Raw genomic sequence first — 21459 nt, forward strand, 5'->3', positions numbered from 1 at the left:
TGGACCAAACCCGATCCGATCCCCGGGGTGCTCAGTGTGAATTCCTGATCACTCAGAGCGTAGGCCATACACGATCTGATCCCCGGGGTGCTCAGTGTGAATTCCTGATCATTCAGAGCGTGGACCATACCCGATCCGATCCCCGGGGTGCTCAGTGTGAATTCCTGATCCCTCAGAGCATGGACCATCCGCGATCTGATCCCCGGGGCGCTCAGTGTGAATTCCTGATCATTCAGAGCGTGGACCATACCCGATCTGATCCCCGGGGTGCTCAGTGTGAATTCCTGATCACTCAGAGCGTGGACCATACTCGATCTGATCCCCGGGGTGCTCAGTGTGAATTCCTGATCACTCAGAGCGTGGGCCATACCCGATCTGATCCCCGGGGTGCTCAGTGTGAATTCCTGATCACTCAGAGCATTGACCATACCCGATCTGATCCCCGGGGCGCTCACTGTGAATTCCTGATCATTCAGAGCGTGGACCATACCCGATCTGATCCCCGGGGTGCTCAGTGTGAATTACTGATCACTCAGAGCATGGACCATACCGGATCTGATCCCCGGGGTGCTCAGGGTGAATTCCTGATCACCCAGAGCGTGGACCTTACACGATCTGATCCCCGGGGTGCTCAGTGTGAATTCCTGATCACTCAGAGCATGGACCATACCCGATCTGATCCCCGTGGTGCTCAGTGTGAATTCCTGATCACTCAGAGCATGGACCATACCCGATCTGATCCCCGGGGTGCTCAGAGTGAATTCCTGATCACTCAGAGCATGGACCATACCCGATCTGATCCCCGGGGTGCTCAGTGTGAATTCCTGATCACTCAGACCATGGACCATACCCGATCTGATCCCCGGGTTGCTCAGTGTGAATTCCTGATCTCTCAGAGCATGGAACAAACCCGATCCGATCCCCGGGGTTCTCAGTGTGAATTCCTGATCACTCAGAGCGTGGACCATACCCGATCTGATCCCCGGGGTTCTCAGTGTGAATTCCTGATCACCCAGAGCGTGGACCATACCCGATCTGATCCCCGGGGTGCTCAGTGTGAATTCCTGATCACTCAGAGCGTGGACAATACCCGATCTGATCCCCGGGGTGCTCAGTGTGAATTCCTGATCACGCAGAGCATGGACCATACCCGATCAGATCCCCGGGGTGCTCAGTGTGAATTCCTGATCACTCAGATCATGGACCATACCCGATCTGAACCCCGGGGTGCTCAGTGTGAATTCATGTTCACTCAGAGCAAGGACCATACCCGATCTGATCCCCGAGGTGCTCAGTGTGAATTCCTGATCACTCGGAATATGGACCATACCCGATCTGATCCCCGGGGTGCTCAGTGTGAATTCCTGATCACTCAGACCATGGACCATACCCGATCTTATTCCCGGGGTTCTCAGTGTGAATTCCTGATCATTCAGAGCATTGACCATACCCGATCTGATCCCCGGGGTGCTCAGTGTGAATTCCAGATCACTCAGAGCATGGACCATACCCGATCCGATCCCCGGGGTGCTCAGTGTGAATTCCTGATCACTCAGGTCATGGACCATACCCGATCTGATCCACGTGGTGCTCATTCTGAATTCCTGATCACTCAGAGCATAGACCATACCCGATCTGATCCCCGGGGTGCTCAGTGTGAAATCCTGATCACTCAGAGCATGGACCATACACGTTCTGATCCCCGGGGTGCTCAGTGTGAATTCCTGATCACTCAGAGCATGGACCATACACGATCTGATCCCCGGGGTGCTCAGTGCGAATTCCTGATCACCAAGAGCATGGACCATACCCGATCCGATCCCCGGGGAGCTCAGTGTGAATTCCTGATCACTCAGAGCGTGGACCATACCCGATCCGATCCCCGGGGTGTCAGTGTGAATTCCTGATCACTCAGAGGATGGACCATACCGGATCTGATCCCCGGGCTGCTCAGTGTGAATTCCTGATCACTCAGAGCATGGACCATACCCGATCTGATCCCCGGGGCGCTCAGTGTGAATTCCTGATCATTCAGAGCGTGGACCATACCCGATCTGATCCCCGGGGTGCTCAGTGTGAATTACTGATCACTCAGAGCATGGACCATACCGGATCTGATCCCCGGGGTGCTCAGTGTGAATTCCTGATCACCCAGAGCGTGGACATTACCCGATCTGATCCCCGGGGTGCTCAGTGTGAATTCCTGATCACTCAGAGCATGGACCATACCGGATCTGATCCCCGGGGTGCTCAGTGTGAATTCCTGATCACTCAGAGCGTGGACCATACCCGATCTGATCCCCGGGGTGCTCAGTGTGAATTCCTGATCACTCAGAGCGTGGGCCATACCCGATCTGATCCCCGGGGTGCTCAGTGTGAATTCCTGATCATTCAGAGCGTGGACCATACCCGATCTGATCCCCGGGGTGCTCAGTGTGAATTCCTGATCTCTCAGAGCATGGACCATACGCGATCTGATCCCCGGGGCGCACAGTGTGAATTCCTGATCATTCAGAGCGTGGACCATACCCGATCTGATCCCCGGGGTGCTCAGTGTGAATTCCTGATCACTCAGAGCCTGGACCATACTCGATCTGATCCCCGGGGTGCTCAGTGTGAATTCCTGATCACTCAGAGCGTGGGCCATACCCGATCTGATCCCCGGGGTGCTCAGTGTGAATTCCTGATCACTCAGAGCATGGACCATACCCGATCTGATCCCCGGGGCGCTCAGTGTGAATTCCTAATCTCCCAGAGCATGGGCCATACCCGATCGGATCCCCGGGGTGCTCAGTGTGAATTCCTGATCACCCAGAGCATGGACCATACCCGATCTGATACCCGGGTGGTCATTGTGAATTCCTGATCACTCAGACCATGGACCATACCCGATCTGATCCCCGGGGTGCTCAGTGTGAATTCCTGATCACTCAGACCATGGACCATACACGATCTGATCCCCGGGGTGCTCAGTGTGAATTCCTGATCTCTCAGAGCATGGACCAAACCCGATCCGATCCCCGGGGTGCTCAGTGTGAATTCCTGATCACTCAGAGCGTGGACCATACCCGATCTGATCCCCGGGGTTCTCAGTGTGAATTCCTGATCACTCAGAGCATAGACCATACCCGATCTGATCCCCGGGGTGCTCAGTGTGAATTCCTGATCACTCAGAGCATGGACCATACCGGATATGATCCCCGGTGTGCTCAGTGTGAATTCCTGATCACTCAGAGCATGGACCATACCTGATATGATCCCCGGGGTGCTCAGTGTGAATTCCTGATCACTCAGAGCGTGGACCATACCCGATCTGATCCCCGGGGTGCTCAGTGTGAATTCCTGATCACTCAGAGCGTGGACCATACCCGATCCGATCCCCGGGGTGCTCAGTGTGAATTCCTGATCACTCAGAGCATGGACCAAACCCGATCTGAACCCCGTGGTGCTCAGTGTGAATTCCTGATCACTCAGAGCATGGACCATACCCGATCTGATCCCCGGGGTGCTCAGTGTGAATTCCTGATCACTCAGAGCATGGACCATTCCCGATCTGATCCCCGGGGTGCTCAGTGTGAATTCCTGATCACTCAGAGCATGGACCATACCCGATCTGATCCCCGGTGTGCTCAGTGTGAATTCCGGATCACTCAGAGCAAGGACTATACCCGATCTGATCCCCGGGGTGCTCAGTGTGAATTCCTGATCATTTAGACCATGGACCATACCCGATCTGATCCACGGGGTGCTCAGTGTGAATTCCTGATCACTCAGAGCATGGACCGTACCCGATCTGATCCCCGGGGTGTTCAATGTGAATTCCCGATCACTCAGAGCATGGACCATACACGATCTGATCCCCGGGGTGCTCAGTGTGAATTCCTGATCTCTCAGAGCGTGGACCATACCCGATATGATCCCCGGGGTGCTCAGAGTGAATTCCTGATCACTCAGAGCATGGACCATACCCGATCTGATCCCCGGGGTGCTCAGTGTGAATTCCTGATCACTCAGACCATGGACCATAGCCGATCAGATCCCTGCGGTGCTCAGTGTGAATTCCTGATCACTCAGATCATGGACCATACCCGATCTGATCCCCGGGGTGCTCAGTGTGAAACCCTGATCACTCAGAACATGGACCATACCCGATCTGATCCCCGGGTTGCTCAGTGTGAATTCCTGATCTCTCAGAGCATGGAACAAACCCGATCCGATCCCCGGGGTGCTCAGTGTGAATTCCTGATCACTCAGAGCGTGGACCATTCCCGATCTGATCCCCGGGGTTCTCAGTGTGAATTCCTGATCACCCAGAGCGTGGACCATACCCGATCTGATCCCCGGGGTGCTCAGTGTGAATTCCTGATCACTCAGAGCGTGGACCATACCCGATCTGATCCCCGGGGTGCTCAGTGTGAATTCCTGATCACGCAGAGCATGGACCATACCCGATCAGATCCCCGGGGTGCTCAGTGTGAATTCCTGATCACTCAGATCATGGACCATACCCGATCGGATCCCCGGGGTGCTCAGTGTGAATTCCTGATCACTCAGAGCATGGACCATACCCGATCTGATCCCCGGTGTGCTCAGTGTGAATTCCTGATCACTCAGAGCAAGGACTATACCCGATCTGATCCCCGGGGTGCTCAGTGTGAATTCCTGATCACTCAGAGCATGGACCATACCGGATATGATCCCCGGTGTGCTCAGTGTGAATTCCTGATCACTCAGAGCATGGACCATACCTGATATGATCCCCGGGGTGCTCAGTGTGAATTCCTGATCACTCAGAGCGTGGACCATACCCGATCTGATCCCCGGGGTGCTCAGTGTGAATTCCTGATCACTCAGAGCGTGGACCATACCCGATCCGATCCCCGGGGTGCTCAGTGTGAATTCCTGATCACTCAGAGCATGGACCATACCCGATCTGAACCCCGTGGTGCTCAGTGTGAATTCCTGATCACTCAGAGCAGGGACCATACCCGATCTGATCCCCGGGGTGCTCAGTGTGAATTCCTGATCACTCAGAGCATGGACCATTCCCGATCTGATCCCCGGGGTGCTCAGTGTGAATTCCTGATCACTCAGAGCATGAACCATACCCGATCTGATCCCCGGTGTGCTCAGTGTGAATTCCTGATCACTCAGAGCAAGGACTATACCCGATCTGATCCCCGGGGTGCTCAGTGTGAATTCCTGATCATTTAGACAATGGACCATACCCGATCTGATCCACGGGGTGCTCAGTGTGAATTCCTGATCACTCAGAGCATGGACCGTACCCGATCTGATCCCCGGGGTGTTCAATGTGAATTCCCGATCACACAGAGCATGGACCATACACGATCTGATCCCCGGGGTGCTCAGTGTGAATTCCTGATCTCTCAGAGCGTGGACCATACCCGATATGATCCCCGGGGTGCTCAGAGTGAATTCCTGATCACTCAGAGCATGGACCATACCCGATCTGATCCCCGGGGTGCTCAGTGTGAATTCCTGATCACTCAGACCATGGACCATAGCCGATCAGATCCCCGCGGTGCTCAGTGTGAATTCCTGATCACTCAGATCATGGACCATACCCGATCTGATCCCCGGGGTGCTCAGTGTGAAACCCTGATCACTCAGAGCATGGACCATACCCGGTCTAAACCCCGGGGTGCTCAGTGTGAATTCCTGATCACCCGGAGCGGGGACCATACCCGATCTGATCCCCGGGGAACTCAGTGTGAATTCCTGATCACTCAGAGCATGGATCATACCCGATCTGATCCCCGGGGTGCTCAGTGTGAATTCCTGATCACTCAGACCATGGACCATACCCGATCTGATCCCCGGGTTGCTCAGTGTGAATTCCTGATCTCTCAGAGCATGGAACAAACCCGATCCGATCCCCGGGGTGCTCAGTGTGAATTCCTGATACCTCAGAGCGTGGACCATACCCGATCTGATCCCCGGGGTTCTCAGTGTGAATTCCTGATCACTCAGAGCGTGGACCATACCCGATCTGATCCCCGGGGTGCTCAGTGTGAATTCCTGATCACTCAGAGCGTGGACCATACCCGATCTGATCCCCGGGGTGCTCAGTGTGAATTCCTGATCACGCAGAGCATGGACCATACCCGATCTTATTCCCGGGGTTCTCAGTGAGAATTCCTGATCATTCAGAGCATTGACCATACCCGATCTGATCCCCGGGGTGCTCAGTGTGAATTCCAATCACTCAGAGCATGGACCATACCCGATCCGATCCCCGGGGTGCTCAGTGTGAATTCCTGATCACTCAGGTCATGGACCATACCCGATCTGATCCACGTGGTGCTCATTCTGAATTCCTGATCACTCAGAGCATAGACCATACCCGATCTGATCCCCGGGGTGCTCAGTGTGAAATCCTGATCACTCAGAGCATGGACCATACACGATCTGATCCCCGGGGTGCTCAGTGTGAATTCCTGATCACTCAGAGCATGGACCATACCCGATCTGATCCCCGGGGTGCTCAGTGCGAATTCCTGATCACCAAGAGCATGGACCATACCCGATCCGATCCCCGGGCTGCTCAGTGTGAATTCCTGATCACTCAGAGCGTGGACCATACCCGATCCGATCCCCGGGGTGTCAGTGTGAATTCCTGATCACTCAGAGGATGGACCATACCGGATCTGATCCCCGGGCTGCTCAGTGTGAATTCCTGATCACTCAGAGCATGGACCATACCCGATCTGATCCCCGGGGCGCTCAGTGTGAATTCCTGATCATTCAGAGCGTGGACCATACCCGATCTGATCCCCGGGGTGCTCAGTGTGAATTACTGATCACTCAGAGCATGGACCATACCGGATCTGATCCCCGGGGTGCTCAGTGTGAATTCCTGATCACCCAGAGCGTGGACATTACCCGATCTGATCCCCGGGGTGCTCAGTGTGAATTCCTGATCTCTCAGAGCATGGACCATACCCGATCTGATCCCCGGGGTGCTCAGTGTGAATTCCTGATCACTCAGAGCATGGACCATACCGGATCTGATCCCCGGGGTGCTCAGTGTGAACTCCTGATCACTCAGAGCGTGGACCATACCCGATCTGATCCCCGGGGTGCTCAGTGTGAATTCCTGATCACTCAGAGCGTGGGCCATACCCGATCTGATCCCCGGGGTGCTCTGTGTGAATTCCTGATCATTCAGAGCGTGGACCATACCCGATCTGATCCCCGGGGTGCTCAGTGTGAATTCCTGATCTCTCAGAGCATGGACCATACGCGATCTGATCCCCGGGGCGCTCAGTGTGAATTCCTGATCATTCAGAGCGTGGACCATACCCGATCTGATCCCCGGGGTGCTCAGTGTGAATTCCTGATCACTCAGAGCCTGGACCATACTCGATCTGATCCCCGGGGTGCTCAGTGTGAATTCCTGATCACTCAGAGCGTGGGCCATACCCGATCTGATCCCCGGGGTGCTCAGTGTGAATTCCTGATCACTCAGAGCATGGACCATACCCGATCTGATCCCCGGGGTGCTCAGTGTGAATTCCTGATCACCCAGAGCATGGACTATACCCGATCTGATCCCCGGGTGGTCATTGTGAATTCCTGATCACTCAGACCATGGACCATACCCGATCTGATCCCCGGGGTGCTCAGTGTGAATTCCTGATCACTCAGACCATGGACCATACCCGATCTGATCCCCGGGGTGCTCAGTGTGAATTCCTGATCTCTCAGAGCATGGACCAAACCCGATCCGATCCCCGGGGTGCTCAGTGTGAATTCCTGATCACTCAGAGCGTGGACCATACCCGATCTGATCCCCGGGGTTCTCAGTGTGAATTCCTGATCACTCAGAGCATAGACCATACCCGATCTGATCCCCGGGGTGCTCAGTGTGAATTCCTGATCACTCAGAGCATGGACCATACCGGATATGATCCGCGGTGTGCTCAGTGTGAATTCCGGATCACTCAGATCATGGACCATACCTGATATGATCCCCGGGGTGCTCAGTGTGAATTCCTGATCACTCAGAGCGTGGACCATACCCGATCTGATCCCCGGGGTGCTCAGTGTGAATTCCTGATCACTCAGAGCGTGGACCATACCCGATCCGATCCCCGGGGTGCTCAGTGTGAATTCCTGATCACTCAGAGCATGGACCATACCCGATCTGAACCCCGTGGTGCTCAGTGTGAATTCCTGATCACTCAGAGCATGGACCATACCCGATCTGATCACCGGGGTGCTCAGTGTGAATTACTGATCACTCAGAGCATGGACCATTCCCGATCTGATCCCCGGGGTGCTCAGTGTGAATTCCTGATCTCTCAGAGCATGGACCATACGCGATCTGATCCCCGGGGCGCTCAGTGTGAATTCCTGATCATTCAGAGCGTGGACCATACCCGATCTGATCCCCGGGGTGCTCAGTGTGAATTCCTGATCACTCAGAGCCTGGACCATACTCGATCTGATCCCCGGGGTGCTCAGTGTGAATTCCTGATCACTCAGAGCGTGGGCCACACCCGATCTGATCCCCGGGGTGCTCAGTGTGAATTCCTGATCACCCAGAGCATGGACCATACCCGATCTGATCCCCGGGTGGTCATTGTGAATTCCTGATCACTCAGACCATGGACCATACCCGATCTGATCCCCGGGGTGCTCAGTGTGAATTCCTGATCACTCAGACCATGGACCATACCCGATCTGATCCCCGGGGTGCTCAGTGTGAATTCCTGATCTCTCAGAGCATGGACCATACCGGATATGATCCCCGGTGTGCTCAGTGTGAATTCCTGATCACTCAGAGCATGGACCATACCTGATATGATCCCCGGGGTGCTCAGTGTGAATTCCTGATCACTCAGAGCGTGGACCATACCCGATCTGATCCCCGGGGTGCTCAGTGTGAATTCCTGATCACTCAGAGCGTGGACCATACCCGATCCGATCCCCGGGGTGCTCAGTGTGAATTCCTGATCACTCAGAGCATGGACCATACCCGATCTGAACCCCGTTGTGCTCAGTGTGAATTCCTGATCACTCAGAGCATGGACCATACCCGATCTGATCCCCGGGGTGCTCAGTGTGAATTCCTGATCACTCAGAGCATGGACCATTCCCGATCTGATCCCCGGGGTGCTCAGTGTGAATTCCTGATCACTCAGAGCATGGACCATACCCGATCTGATCCCCGGTGTGCTCAGTGTGAATTCCTGATCACTCAGAGCAAGGACTATACCCGATCTGATCCCCGGGGTGCTCAGTGTGAATTCCTGATCATTTAGACCATGGACCATACCCGATCTGATCCACGGGGTGCTCAGTGTGAATTCCTGATCACTCAGAGCATGGACCGTACCCGATCTGATCCCCGGGGTGTTCAATGTGAATTCCCGATCACTCAGAGCATGGACCATACACGATCTGATCCCCGAGGTGCTCAGTGTGAATTCCTGATCTCTCAGAGCGTGGACCATACCCGATATGATCCCCGGGGTGCTCAGAGTGAATTCCTGATCACTCAGAGCATGGACCATACCCGATCTGATCCCCGGGGTGCTCAGTGTGAATTCCTGATCACTCAGACCATGGACCATAGCCGATCAGATCCCCGCGGTGCTCAGTGTGAATTCCTGATCACTCAGATCATGGACCATACCCGATCTGATCCCCGGGGTGCTCAGTGTGAAACCCTGATCACTCAGAGCATGGACCATACCCGGTCTGAACCCCGGGGTGCTCAGTGTGAATTCCTGATCACCCGGAGCGGGGACCATACCCGATCTGATCCCCGGGGAACTCAGTGTGAATTCCTGATCACTCAGAGCATGGATCATACCCGATCTGATCCCCGGGGTGCTCAGTGTGAATTCCTGATCACTCAGACCATGGACCATACCCGATCTGATCCCCGGGTTGCTCAGTGTGAATTCCTGATCTCTCAGAGCATGGAACAAACCCGATCCGATCCCCGGGGTGCTCAGTGTGAATTCCTGATCACTCAGAGCGTGGACCATACCCGATCTGATCCCCGGGGTTCTCAGTGTGAATTCCTGATCACCCAGAGCGTGGACCATACCCGATCTGATCCCCGGGGTGCTCAGTGTGAATTCCTGATCACTCAGAGCGTGGACCATACCCGATCTGATCCCCGGGGTGCTCAGTGTGAATTCCTGATCACGCAGAGCATGGACCATACCCGATCAGATCCCCGGGGTGCTCAGTGTGAATTCCTGATCACTCAGATCATGGACCATACCCGATCTGATCCCCGGGGTGCTCAGTGTGAATTCCTGATCACTCAGACCATGGACCATACCCGATCTGATCCCCGGGTTGCTCAGTGTGAATTCCTGATCTCTCAGAGCATGGAACAAACCCGATCCGATCCCCGGGGTGCTCAGTGTGAATTCCTGATCACTCAGAGCGTGGACCATACCCGATCTGATCCCCGGGGTTCTCAGTGTGAATTCCTGATCACCCAGAGCGTGGACCATACCCGATCTGATCCCCGGGGTGCTCAGTGTGAATTCCTGATCACTCAGAGCGTGGACCATACCCGATCTGATCCCCGGGGTGCTCAGTGTGAATTCCTGATCACGCAGAGCATGGACCATACCCGATCAGATCCCCGGGGTGCTCAGTGTGAATTCCTGATCACTCAGATCATGGACCATACCCGATCTGATCCCCGGGGTGCTCAGTGTGAATTCCTGATCACTCAGAGCATGGACCATACCCGATCTGATCCCCGGTGTGCTCAGTGTGAATTCCTGATCACTCAGAGCAAGGACTATACCCGATCTGATCCCCGGGGTGCTCAGTGTGAATTCCTGATCACTCAGAGCATGGACCATACCGGATATGATCCCCGGTGTGCTCAGTGTGAATTCCTGATCACTCAGAGCATGGACCATACCTGATATGATCCCCGGGGTGCTCAGTGTGAATTCCTGATCACTCAGAGCGTGGACCATACCCGATCTGATCCCCGGGGTGCTCAGTGTGAATTCCTGATCAATCAGAGCGTGGACCATACCCGATCCGATCCCCGGGGTGCTCAGTGTGAATTCCTGATCACTCAGAGCATGGACCATACCCGATCTGAACCCCGTGGTGCTCAGTGTGAATTCCTGATCACTCAGAGCATGGACCATACCCGATCTGATCCCCGGGGTGCTCAGTGTGAATTCCTGATCACTCAGAGCATGGACCATTCCCGATCTGATCCCCGGGGTGCTCAGTGTGAATTCCTGATCACTCAGAGCATGGACCATACCCGATCTGATCCCCGGTGTGCTAAGTGTGAATTCCTGATCATTCAGAGCAAGGACTATACCCGATCTGATCCCCGGGGTGCTCAGTGTGAATTCCTGATCATTTAGACCATGGACCATACCCGATCTGATCCACGGGGTGCTCAGTGTGAATTCCTGATCACTCAGAGCATGGACCGTACCCGATCTGATCCCCGGGGTGCTCAGTGTGAATTCCTGATCTCTCAGAGCGTGGACCATACCCGATATGATCCCCGGGGTGCTCAGAGTGAATTCCTGATCACTCAGAGCATGGACCATACCCGATCTGATCCCCGGGGTGCTCAGTGTGAATTCCTGATCACTCAGACCATGGACCATAGCCGATCAGATCCCCGCGGTGCTCAGTGTGAATTCCTGATCACTCAGATCATGGACCATACCCGATCTGATCCCCGGGGTGCTCAGTGTGAAACCCTGATCACTCAGAGCATGGACCATACCCGGTCTGAACCCCGGGGTGCTCAGTGTGAATTCCTGATCACCCGGAGCGGGGACCATACCCGATCTGATCCCCGGGGAACTCAGTGTGAATTCCTGATCACTCAGAGCATGGATCATACCCGATCTGATCCCCGGGGTGCTCAGTGTGAATTCCTGATCACTCAGACCATGGACCATACCCGATCTGATCCCCGGGTTGCTCAGTGTGAATTCCTGATCTCTCAGAGCATGGAACAAACCCGATCCGATCCCCGGGGTGCTCAGTGTGAATTCCTGATCAATCAGAGCGTGGACCATACCCGATCCGATCCCCGGGGTGCTCAGTGTGAATTCCTGATCACTCAGAGCATGGACCATACCCGATCTGATCCCCGGGGTGCTCAGTGTGAATTCCTGATCACTCAGAGCATGGACCATTCCCGATCTGATCCCCGGGGTGCTCAGTGTGAATTCCTGATCACTCAGAGCATGGACCATACCCGATCTGATCCCCGGTGTGCTCAGTGTGAATTCCTGATCATTCAGAGCAAGGACTATACCCGATCTGATCCCCGGGGTGCTCAGTGTGAATTCCTGATCATTTAGACCATGGACCATACCCGATCTGATCCACGGGGTGCTCAGTGTGAATTCCTGATCACTCAGAGCATGGACCGTACCCGATCTGATCCCCGGGGTGCTCAGTGTGAATTCCTGATCTCTCAGAGCGTGGACCATACCCGATATGATCCCCGGGGTGCTCAGAGTGAATTCCTGATCACTCAGAGCATGGACCATACCCGATCTGATCCCCGGGGTGCTCAGTGTGAATTCCTGATCACTCAGACCATGGACCATAGCCGATCAGATCCCCGCGGTGCTCAGTGTGAATTCCTGATCACTCAGATCATGGACCATACCCGATCTGATCCCCGGGGTGCTCAGTGTGAAACCCTGATCACTCAGAGCATGGACCATACCCGGTCTGAACCCCGGGGTGCTCAGTGTGAATTCCTGATCACCCGGAGCGGGGACCATACCCGATCTGATCCCCGGGGAACTCAGTGTGAATTCCTGATCACTCAGAGCATGGATCATACCCGATCTGATCCCCGGGGTGCTCAGTGTGAATTCCTGATCACTCAGACCATGGACCATACCCGATCTGATCCCCGGGTTGCTCAGTGTGAATTCCTGATCTCTCAGATCATTGAACAAACCCGATCCGATCCCCGGGGTGCTCAGTGTGAATTCCTGATCACTCAGAGCGTGGACCATACCCGATCTGATCCCCGGGGTTCTCAGTGTGAATTCCTGATCACCCAGAGCGTGGACCATACCCGATCTGATCCCCGGGTTGCTCAGTGTGAATTCCTGATCACTCAGAGCGTGGACCATACCCGATATGATCCCCGGGGTGCTCAGTGTGAATTCCTGATCACGCAGAGCATGGACCATACCCGATCAGATCCCCGGGGTGCTCAGTGTGAATTCCTGATCACTCAGATCATGGACCATACCCGATCTGATCCCCGGGGTGCTCAGTGTGAATTCATGTTCACTCAGAGCGTGGACCATACACGATCTGATCCCCGAGGTGCTCAGTGTGAATTCCTGATCACTCGGAGCATGGACCATACCCGATCTGATCCCCGGGGTGCTCAGTGTGAATTCCTGATCACTCAGACCATGGACCATACCCGATCTTATTCCCGGGGTTCTCAGTGTGAATTCCTGATCATTCAGAGCATTGACCATACCCGATCTGATCCCCGGGGTGCTCAGTGTGAATTCCAGATCACTCAGAGCATGGACCATTCCCGATCCGATCCCCGGGGTGCTCAGTGTGAATTCCTGATCACTCAGGTCATGGACCATACCCGATCTGATCCACGTGGTGCTCATTCTGAATTCCTGATCACTCAGAGCATAGACCATACCCGATCTGATCCCCGGGGTGCTCAGTGTGAAATCCTGATCACTCAGAGCATGGACCATACACGATCTGATCCCCGGGGTGCTCAGTGTGAATTCCTGATCACTCAGAGCATGGACCATACCCGATCTGATCCCCGGGGTGCTCAGTGCGAATTCCTGATCACCAAGAGCATGGACCATACCCGATCCGATCCCCGGGGTGCTCAGTGTGAATTCCTGATCACTCAGAGCGTGGACCATACCCGATCCGATCCCCGGGGTGTCAGTGTGAATTCCTGATCACTCAGAGGATGGACCATACCGGATCTGATCCCCGGGCTGCTCAGTGTGAATTCCTGATCACTCAGAGCATGGACCATACCCGATCTGATCCCCGGGGCGCTCAGTGTGAATTCCTGATCACTCAGAGCATGGACCATACCGGATCTGATCCCCGGGGTGCTCAGTGTGAATTCCTGATCACCCAGAGCGTGGACATTACCCGATCTGATCCCCGGGGTGCTCAGTGTGAATTCCTGATCACTCAGAGCATGGACCATACCCGATCTGATCCCCGGGGTGCTCAGTGTGAATTCATGATCTCTCAGAGCATGGACCATACCGGATCTGATCCCCGGGGTGCTCAGTGTGAATTCCTGATCACTCAGAGCGTGGACCATACCCGATCTGATCCCCGGGGTGCTCAGTGTGAATTCCTGATCACTCAGAGCGTGGGCCATACCCGATCTGATCCCCGGGGTGCTCAGTGTGAATTCCTGATCATTCAGAGCGTGGACCATACCCGATCTGATCCCCGGGGTGCTCAGTGTGAATTCCTGATCTCTCAGAGCGTGGACCATACGCGATCTGATCCCCGGGGCGCTCAGTGTGAATTCCTGATCATTCTGAGCGTGGACCATACCCGATCTGATCCCCGGGGTGCTCAGTGTGAATTCCTGATCACTCAGAGCCTGGACCATACTCGATCTGATCCCCGGGGTGCTCAGTGTGAATTCCTGATCACTCAGAGCGTGGGCCATACCCGATCTGATCCCCGGGGTGCTCAGTGTGAATTCCTGATCACTCAGAGCATGGACCATACCCGATCTGATCCCCGGGGCGCTCAGTGTGAATTCCTGATCTCCCAGAGCATGGGCCATACCCGATCTGATCCCCGGGGTGCTCAGTGTGAATTCCTGATCACCCAGCGCATGGACCATACCCGATCTGATCCCCGGGTGGTCATTGTGAATTCCTGATCACTCAGACCATGGACCATACCCGATCTGATCCCCGGGGTGCTCAGTGTGAATTCCTGATCACTCAGACCATGGACCATACCCGATCTGATCCCCGGGGTGCTCAGTGTGAATTCCTGATCTCTGAGAGCATGGACCAAACCCGATCCGATCCCCGGGGTGCTCAGTGTGAATTCCTGATCACTCAGAGCGTGGACCATACCCGATCTGATCTCCGGGGTTCTCAGTGTGAATTCCTGATCACTCAGAGCATAGACCATACCCGATCTGATCCCCGGGGTGCTCAGTGTGAATTCCTGATCACTCAGAGCATGGACCATACCGGATATGATCCCCGGTGTGCTCAGTGTGAATTCCTGATCACTCAGAGCATGGACCATACCTGATATGATCCCCGGGGTGCTCAGTGTGAATTCCTGATCACTCAGAGCGTGGACCATACCCGATCTGATCCCCGGGGTGCTCAGTGTGAATTCCTGATCACTCAGAGCGTGGACCATACCCGATCCGATCCCCGGGGTGCTCAGTGTGAATTCCTGATCACTCAGAGCATGGACCATACCCGATCTGAACCCCGTGGTGCTCAGTGTGAATTCCTGATCACTCAGAGCATGGACCATACCCGATCTGATCCCCGGGGTGCTCAGTGTGAATTACTGATCACTCAGAGCATGGACCATTCCCGATCTGATCCCCGGGGTGCTCAGTGTGAATTCCTGATCACTCAGAGCATGGACCATACCCGATCTGATCCCCGGTGTGCTCAGTGTGAATTCCTGATCACTCAGAGCAAGGACTATACCCCATCTGATCCCCGGGGTGCTCAGTGTGAATTCCTGATCATTTAGACCATGGACCATACCCGATCTGATAAACGGGGTGCTCAGTGTGAATTCCTGATCACTCAGAGCATGGACCGTACCCGATCTGATCCCCGGGGTGTTCAATGTGAATTCCCGATCACTCAGAGCATGGACCATACACGATCTGATCCCCGGGGTGCTCAGTGTGAATTCCTGATCTCTCAGAGCGTGGACCATACACGATATGATCCCCGGGGTGCTCAGAGTGAATTCCTGATCACTCAGAGCATGGATCATACCCGATCTGATCCCCGGGGACCTCAGTGTGAATTCCTGATCATTCAGAGCATGGATCATACCCGATCTGATCCCCGGGGTGCTCCGTGTGAATTCCTGATCTCTCAGAGCATGGCCGATACCCGATCCGATCACTGGCGTGCTCAGTGTGAATTCCTGATCACTCAGATCATGGACCATTCCCGATCTGATCGCCGGGGTGCTCAGTGTGAATTCCTGATCACTCAGATCATGGACCATACCCGATCTGATCCCCGGGGTGCTCAGTGTGAATTCCTGATCACCCAGAGCATGGACCATACCCGATCTGATCCCCGGGGTGCTCAGTGTGAATTCCTGATCTCTCAGAGCATGGACCATATCCGATCTGATCCCCGGGGTGCTCAGTGTGAATTCCTGATCACTCAGAGCATGGACCATACCCGATCTGACCCCCGGGGTGCTCAGTGTGAATTCCTGATCACTCAGAGCGTGGACCATACCCGATCTGATCCCCGGGGTGCTCAGTGTGAATTCCTGATCACTCTGACCATGGAGCATACACGATCTGATCCCCGGGGTGCTCAGTCCGAATTCCTGATCACTCAGAGCATGGACCATACCCGATCTGATCACCGGGGCGCTCAATGTGAATTCCTGATCTCTCAGAGCGTGGACCATACCCGATCTGATCCCCGGGGTGCTCAGTGTGAAACCCTGATCACTCAGAGCATGGACCATACCCGATCTGATCCCCGGGGTGCTCAGTGTGAATTCCTGATCACTCAGAGCATGGACCATACCCGATCTGATCCCCGGGGTGCTCAGTGAGAATTCCTGTTCTCTCAGAGCGTGGACCATACACGATCTGATCCCCGGGGTGCTCAGTGTGAATTCCTGTTCTCTCAGAGCGTGGACCATACCCGATCTGATCCCCGGTGTGCTCAGTGTGAATACCTGATCACTCAGATCATGGACCATACCCGATCCGATCCCCGGGGTGCTCAGTGTGAATTCCTGATCACTCAGAGCGTGGACCATACCCGGTCTGATCCCCGGGGTGCTCAGCGTAAATTCCTGATCATTCAGAACATGGACCATAACCGATCTGATCCCCGGGGTGCTCAGTGTGAATTCCTGATCACTCAGAGCGTGGGCCATACCCGATCTGATCCCCGGGGTGCTCAGTGTGAATTCCTGATCACTCAGAGCATGGACCATACCCGATCTGATCCCCGGGGCGCTCAGTGTGAATTCCTGATCATTCAGAACGTGGACCATACCCGATCTGATCCCCGGGGTGCTCAGTGTGAATTACTGATCAATCAGAGTATGGACCATACCGGATCTGATCCCCGGGGTGCTCAGTGTGAATTCCTGATCACCCAGTGCGTGGACCTTACCCGATCTGATCCCCGGGGTGCTCAGTGTGAATTCCTGATCACTCAGAGCATAGACCATACCCGATCTGATCCCCGGGGTGCTCAGTGTGAATTCCTGATCACTCAGAGCATGGACCATACCCGATCTGATCCCCGGGGTGCTCAGTGTGAATTCCTGATCACTCAGAGCGTGGACCATACCCGATCTGATCCCCGGGGTGCTCAGTGTGAATTCCTGATGACTCAGAGCGTGGGCCATACCCGATCTGATCCCCGGGGTGCTCAGTGTGAATTCCTGATCACTCAGAGCATGGACCATACCCGATCTGATCCCCGGGGTGCTCAGTGTGAATTCCTGATCACTCAGAGCGTGGACCATACCCGATCTGATCCCCGGGGTGCTCAGTGTGAATTCCTGATCACTCAGAGCGTGGGCCATACCCGATCTGATCCCCGGGGTGCTCAGTGTGAATTCCTGATCTCCCAGAGCATGGGCCATACCCGATCTGATCCCCGGGGTGCTCAGTGTGAATTCCTGATCACCCAGAGCATGGACCATGCCCGATCTGATCCCCGGGTGGTCATTGTGAATTCCTGATCACTCAGACCATGGACCATACCCGATCTGATCCCCGGGGTGCTCAGTGTGAATTCCTGATCACTCAGACCATGGACCATACCCGATCTGATCCCCGGGGTGCTCAGTGTGAATTCCTGATCTCTCAGAGCATGGACCAAACCCGATCCGATCCCCGGGGTGCTCAGTGTGAATTCCTGATCACTCAGAGCATGGACCATACCGGATATGATCCCAGGGGTGCTCAGTGTGAATTCCTGATCACTCCGAGCATGGACCATACCTAATATGATCCCCGGGGTGCTCAGTGTGAATTCCTGATCACTCAGAGCGTGGACCATACCCGAACTGATCCCCGGGGTGCTCAGTGTGAATTCCTGATCACTCAGAGCGTGGACCATACCCGATCTGATCCCCGGGGTGCTCAGTGTGAAGTCCTGATCACTCAGAGCGTGGACCATACCCGATCTGATCCCCGTGGTGCTCAGTGTGAATTCCTGATCACTCAGAGCATGGACCATACCCGATCTGATCCCCGGGGTGCTCAGTGTGAATTCCTGATCACTCAGAGCATGGACCATTCCCGATCTGATCCCCGGGGTGCTCAGTGTGAATTCCTGATCACTCAGAGCATGGACCATACCCGATCTGATCCCCGGGGTGCTCAGTGTGAATTCCTGATCACTCAGACCATGGACCATAGCCGATCAGATCCCCGGGGTGCTCAGTGTGAATTCCTGATCACTCAGATCATGGACCATACCCGATCTGATCCCCGGGGTGCTCAGTGTGAAACCCTGATCACTCAGAGCATGGACCATACCCGGTCTGAACCACGGGGTGCTCAGTGTGAATTCCTGATCACCCGGAGCGGGGACCATACCCGATCTGATCCCCGGGGAACTCAGTGTGAATTCCTGATCACTCAGAGCATGGATCATACCCGATCTGATCCCCGGGGTGCTCAGTGTGAATTCCTGATCTCTCAGAGCATGGAGCATATCCGATCTGATCCCCGGGGTGCTCAGTGTGAATTCCTGATCACTCAGAGCATGGACCATACCCGGTCTGATCCCCGGGGTGCTCAGTGTGAATTCCTGATCACCCAGATCATGGACCATACCCGATCTGATCCCCGGGGTGCTCAGTGTGAATTCCAGATCTCTCAGAGCATGGAGCATATCCGATCTGATCCCCGGGGTGCTCAGTGTGAATTCCTGATCACTCAGAGCATGGACCATACCCGGTCTGATCCCCGGGGTGCTCAGTGTGAATTCCTGATCACTCAGAGCGTGGACCATACCCGATCTGATCCCCGGGGTGCTCAGTGTGAATTCCTGATCACTCTGACCATGGAGCATACACGATCTGATCCCCGGGGTGCTCAGTGTGAATACCTGATCTCTCAGAGCATAGACCATACCGAATCTGATCCCCGGTGTGCTCAGTGTGAATTCCGGATCACTCAGAGCATGGACCATACCCGATCTGATCCCCGGGGTGCTCAGTGTGAATTCCTGATCACTCAGAGCGTGGATCATACCCGATCTGATCACCGGGGTGCTCAGTGTGAATTCCTGATCACTCAGAGCATAGACCATACCCGATCTGATCCCCGGGGTGCTCAGTGTGAATTCCTGATCACTCAGAGCATGGACCATACCGGATATGATCCCCGGGGTGCTCAGTGTGAATTCCTGATCACTCAGAGCATGGACCATACCCGATCTGATCCCCGGGGTGCTCAGTGAGAATTCCTGTTCTCTCAGAGCATGGACCATACCCGATCTGATCCCCGGGGTTCTCAGTGTGAATTCCTTATCTCTCAGAGCGTGGACCATAACCGATCTGATCCCCGGTGTGCTCAGCGTAAATTCCTGATCATTCAGAACATGGACCATAACCGATCTGATCCCCGGGGTGCTCAGTGTGAATTCCTGATCACTCAGAGCGTGGGCCATACCCGATCTGATCCCCGGGGTGCTCAGAGTGAATTCCTGATCTGTCAGACCATGGTCCATACCCGATCTGATCCCCGGGGTGCTCAGTGTGAATTCCTGATCTGTCAGAGCATGGACCATTCCCGATCTGATCCCCGGGGTGCTCAGTGTGAATTCCTGATCACCCAGAGCGTGGACCATACCCGATCTGATCCCCGGGGTGCTCAGTGTGAATTCCTGATCACTCAGAGGGTGGACCATACCCGATCTGATCCCCGGGGTGCTCAGTGTGAATTCCTGATCACCCAGAGCATGGACCATACCCGATCAGATCCCCGGGGTGCTCAGTGTGAATTCCTGATCACTCAGATCATGGACCATACCCGATCTGATCCCCGGGGTGCTCAGTGTGAATTCCTGTTCACTCAGAGCATGGACCATACCCGGTCTGAACCCCGGGGTGCTCAGTGTGAATTCCTGATCACCCGGAGCGGGGACCATTGCCGATCTGATCCCCGGGGAACTCAGTGTGAATTCCTGATCACTCAGAGCATGGATCATACCCGATCTGATCCCCGGGGACCTCAGTGTGAATTCCTGATCATTCAGAGCATGGATCATACCCGATCTGATCCCCGGTGTGCTCCGTGTGAATTCCTGATCTCTCAGAGCATGGACGATACCCGATCCGATCACTGGCGTGCTCAGTGTGAATTCCTGATCACTCAGATCATGGACCATTCCCGATCTGATCCCCGGGGTGCTCAGTGTGAATTCCTGATCACTCAGATCATGGACCATACCCGATCTGATCCCCGGGGTGCTCAGTGTGAATTCCTGATCACCCAGAGCATGGACCATACCCGATCTGATCCCCGGGGTGCTCAGTGTGAATTCCTGATCTCTCAGAGCATGGACCATATCCGATCTGATCCCCGGGGTGCTCAGTGTGAATTCCTGATCACTCAGAGGATGGACCATACCCGATCTGATCCCCGGGGTGCTCAGTGTGAATTCCTGATCACTAAGAGCGTGGACCATACCCGATCTGATCCCCGGGGTGCTCAGTGTGAATTCCTGATCACTCTGACCATGGAGCATACACGATCTGATCCCCGGGGTGCTCAGTCCGAATTCCTGATCACTCAGAGCATGGACCATACCCGATCTGATCCCCGGGGCGCTCAGTGTGAATTCCTGATCTCTCAGAGCGTGGACCATACCCGATCTGATCCCCGGGGTGCTCAGTGTGAAACCCTGATCACCCGGAGCGGGGACCATAGCCGATTTGATCCCCGGGGAACTCAGTGTGAATTCCTGATCACTCAGAGCATGGATCATACCCGATCTGATCCCCGGGGACATCAGTGTGAATTCCTGATCATTCAGAGCATGGATCATACCCGATCTGATCCCCGGTGTGCTCCGTTTGAATTCCTGATCTCTCAGAGCATGGACGATACCCGATCCGATCACTGGCGTGCTCAGTGTGAATTCCTGATCACTCAGATCATGGACCATTCCCGATCTGATCCCCGGGGTGCTCAGTGTGAATTCCTGA

The sequence above is a fragment of the Hypanus sabinus genome, unplaced genomic scaffold, assembly GCF_030144855.1.
Source record: "Hypanus sabinus isolate sHypSab1 unplaced genomic scaffold, sHypSab1.hap1 scaffold_233, whole genome shotgun sequence".
Lineage (NCBI taxonomy): Eukaryota > Metazoa > Chordata > Chondrichthyes > Myliobatiformes > Dasyatidae > Hypanus > Hypanus sabinus.